We start from the raw sequence: 4,637 nt of genomic DNA, 5'->3' as shown, positions 1-4,637 counted from the left end.
TTGTCCCTGGATGGAGGGGTTTTATTACACGGACAAGTCAATAATTCTGCTGTGAGAGAATTCTTCCTGCAGTGCACACTGCACTGCACTGGTACCAGTACCAGTTGAGGAGGACCTCAAGCAAATCAAGAGACGTCCATTAAGCGAGGAATTCGCTTCAATCAACTCACTCTCGGTCCGGTGTGATTTCGAATCAAAATCTGACTTACGCTTTTGTTTCAGCCAGCACCAGCGTCGCATCAATTCAGCCGTTAAATTCCGCTGACTGACGTGCGGATGAGGATGTTTCCATAAAATTTATCGGAAAACACCCGAGGGCTGCTCACAGAAAGCCATTGAAAAATATAGAAAATTGTATCGATTATCTGCGTCCCGATTACGGCGGAAAAAGTGTTTTTATAAAAAACAAAACGCATTCACAACTTTTAGTACCTTTTCGCTCGAAGCCGCACATAATTAAAGCAAGAACTTCATCATTGTTTTACTTGGGTCGTAAAATTATGGCTGTTTTCTATTGTTTTTAAATCGTCGTCCTCAGGAATGTTGTGGGAGAAGAACAAAGGATTGAAGGCATTATTTTCCACCGGGTTTTTACGACAGCTTATCTGCGAGTAATTCTAACATTAGACATGTAGGTTTTGCTCTAAAGAAACACTCATTTTTCCAGATGATATCAATCTAAATCCAGCGCAAATCTAATCAAAACTTTAATCGTGTAATAACTTGATAAAGAATGGTTATAGATGTACTCAAGTGTCTTATTTTTGTTCCCATTAACGATGATTGCTACTTGGCACTGGGTTATTACGTTCTCCAATCCAGCCACCGGGAGGATTAGTGTTCCATAGCCTAAGGGCCGATACTTCTGTTCCTTTCCACGTTCACCCTTCACCTTGTACCTTTCAAGGAAATGTTGAATAGCAGGTTAGAAAGTGCCTTAGCCCTTGCCTTAATCCATCCAACGTCAGGAAAGCGACTGAGGTTTCACCCACTGTCGTGAGGCATGGTTTTGACACATCCTGTTCGTTGGACTGAATCGTACACCGCCTTAAAGTCCACAAACCTACGATGAGCCTCCTGGCTCGACCTCGGGAGACCGTCAATCAAGCCATGATCGATCTGCGAGGGAATGACTCAAGGTGTGTTTCCGATTATTCAGACATGGAAAGCAGGGGCTGCAGATGGCTATACCTCTGACCGCAACAAAATTTGTCAGCCTCAGACGGTTATCATTGGATGACAGATGAAACTAATGTCTTCCATCGACAGAAGGGAAGCATTCCTCCCTTCCGATCTGCGCATTTGTATCTCAGCAAAATGATTTTTACGTCGTGCAACATATTTTCTAGAACATCACATTGAGCTGTCTGTTGAAATAAACATGTTACAAGAAGAAATGTGATTTGAGGAGTCGTTTATAATCAAAGGTCTATTGCTGAAAATGGGTAAAAGGTAGAAGTTTGATATCTTCAGAAAAATTACTTGAAATTGTTTTATCTTTAATATTTTGAAAACAAAAAGGTGAAAAAAAGTTTACTCAAAAAGTTATTACTTAAATTGTTGTTAAAGTAACGCTTAAATATTGGACGACCGCTTCAAAATATGCATCAACTTTTTATTCAAAAAGTTGCCGAATATATTTGTCCCGAAATTTTAATTTCTGGCATACTCCATCGACTCCGCAGTTCCAACACCCGAGGGCCTACCACGCTCTCTACCAGCCATCATTATGATAAGCCCTATCCTCGCCTCTTCCACAGCTCTACGGTTACCGCACCGATGATATCGATGTCGTCCGCAAACCCTAGGAGCATGTGAGATTTCGTGATGATGGTACCGCTTCTCTGCTCGCCTGCCCTTCGAATAGCACCTTCCAATGCAATGTTGAACAGCAAATTCGATAGTCCTTCACCTTGCTTCAAACCGTTCAACATTGCAAAGGAGTCCGATGTCTCACCCGCTAGTCTGATGATTGATTTTAAACCATCCATCAAGGGTAGCACGTATCCGGTTAGTCAGTGTTGTTGGCAACCCATAATTCGTCACAGCTCATTCTGTTCAACTGAATCGTACGCCGCCTTGGAGTCTATAAACAAATGGTGGGTCTGCAAGTTGAATTCTCGGAATTTCTCGCTGCTTTTCTAAGCTCGTTCAATGTTGGTGGATCCACCGCTTGTCTATCATGCTCAATCATTCTCCATCTTGTCCGCCATTCAACAGTACATCGAAATGTTGTTTCCAACACCTCGGATTTTTCAGTAATCGGTGCACATGACACGAGTTGGTACGGTCCGGTATCTGATTCTGTTGATCGTGTTAAAGAAAAGCATCGTGCCTCTCGAAGTAATTCTCCACCGCCGCCAGAACGCAATTCCAGTTCTGGCGTTTCTTATGATGGTGTTAGAGAAACTCAATTAGAGAATGGGCAACGTGACTCTGGTAGCTCGCCAGTACCTACCATCATTAAAGCAGCGATACTCTTTGATGACACTTTTGCTTCTTGAAGGGGACTTAACAGGTCATCTTAGTATTCTAAAAACTATTAGTATTAATCCTCTTGTAACCAGTAATGAAGATTGGACGGAGAAAAAATACAACTTCAACCGAATATTTCGTGTATTTGAGCCTAGACGTGATTCCTGGGAAGATGGTGGTCCCGATATTTGTGCAGGCTCGACAGTTTTCTATACAGATGGTTCAAAAATGGACAAACAAGTGGGAGCAGGAGTAACTGGCCCAGGAATAGACACGTCAATGTCTATGGGCAGATGGCCAACTGTATTCCAAGCTGAAATACAAGCAATTCTAGAATGTACGACTGTGTGCTTGCGCAGGAACTATTGACATTCAAATATATGCATCACGTCCGACAGCCAAGCAGCTCTAAACGCTCTAAAGTCGGCATTAATAGCAACGATCTTCGTTTCGACTCGATGTAGCTCTCGGCCCAGGCAAGCCAGCTCGTGCCGGTTTGTGGAGAGTCCGGACATTCTAGGTACCAATTTTCCAATCCATATCCATTAATCATTCCGTAGTAACATTTTCATTTTTCGTAGTAAATGAGAGCTTCGGTATACTACCTTAAGGGGGTTCGCGATACCTTCATCGCGGTCGCTGAAGGATCTGCCATTCTAGGTATTGCTTGCGGGTGACAGCATTTCATATTGAGTCGCTCGCTCCGAGACAGACGCTGTTTGAGCCGCACCTCACTTAGGGAACAGGCAGGCGCTCAAGTTCGCAGCTCCTAGTTTAGCTGCTCCAGCTTCCAGGTATCTGCGAGAAGGCGCTAGGTAGGAGCTTGAGAGAGCCAGAGCTATATTGAACGCTCCGTCCAGATAACTCTCCCCATTTCACGCCTATCTTCAATTCTTATATTCGTTATTCCTATGGAAGAATAGGAGGATAGAAAAAAAGAACGGAAAAATAAAAGGATAGAAGAATCGGAAATCGGAAGAATAGTCTTGAGTCTGTATTACACTGAAAGAATCGAATAATAGAATAAACCAAACAGGAGAAGAACAGTAGAATGTAAAAAAGAAAGGATAGTCTCTGCGACGAGTTTCTGTGAATGGGTTTTTAGATATCTGCCACGGACGTCGCTGTCGTCCGTCGGTGCAACCCGAGCAGTTGGCGCCGATGGCTCGCGAAGCCCGCACTCTTAGCCGCGTGTGTAAGAGAGGACGTAAGATAAGGAAACAAACGAAGAAGTAAAGTAAAATATGCAGATATACATCCTAGTGTGCCGCTCACTCTCGTGGACTGTTCACCGCGGGACGAGTTGTTGGTTTCGTGAGTGGGCTGTGCAGAATGACGCTACGAGGCAGTGCGCTCGCGAGTGCCCAAATGAGTGAAAGGAATTGCCCTGCTCCACTTGCATTTGGAACGATAGCAGTTGTGCAGGTGACTGGGAGACTAGTAGTGGGAGGGTAATAGAGGATGGAGGGTCAACCGAGGAGGGATATATGAAACAAAGCGTTGTTTCGCTTCCGTTATTGGCAGCGATGGCACGATCACTTGGACTCAATTCACATTGATCTGACAGTACCGTCTCAGGCAAGCGAAGTTATATGGTAGGTGTTAAGTCAGGCCCAACCAAGTGACAAAATACTCAGATTTCGAGAAAAACGCGTTCAAAGTTTGCTGCTCTGTATGATTAATTGCTATTAATCGTTCGATTTCATAACTCTGGCTGTTTACAACATTTATGTAGTCTGATTAGAGTAAAATGTACCTTTGAAAATTCTTGATCGTTGGCTGTCATTAACTCATTTTTTTAAATTTTGCGACTTGGTCCGGTCTGATTTAACACCGACCATATATGGGACATTTGTAGAACTAGTTATTATCTACAATTTTGCTAAACAAAGTTTTGCTGTACCTTTTGTAGTTACGGAGCTACAATGCTAGTAGCTCATTAGTAGCTAAGTGAACGTTCACTTGTTGCACCGTAAATACAAAAGATACAGCCCAGCTTTGTTCAGAAAAGTTGTAGACAATAACTAGTCCTTCAATTGTCTCATATATAACTTTTTAAAACCATGCTTGGTTGAGACAGTACTGTCAAATGAATGTGAATTGAGTCAAAGTGATTTTACCATCCCTGATTATAGGGACTTCCAGCTAGAAAATAGATTCAT

This window comes from Sabethes cyaneus, chromosome 1 (genome assembly GCF_943734655.1).
Source record: "Sabethes cyaneus chromosome 1, idSabCyanKW18_F2, whole genome shotgun sequence".
Lineage (NCBI taxonomy): Eukaryota > Metazoa > Arthropoda > Insecta > Diptera > Culicidae > Sabethes > Sabethes cyaneus.
The sequence above is the reverse complement of the archived record's forward strand: the minus strand, read 5'-3'. Positions refer to the sequence as shown.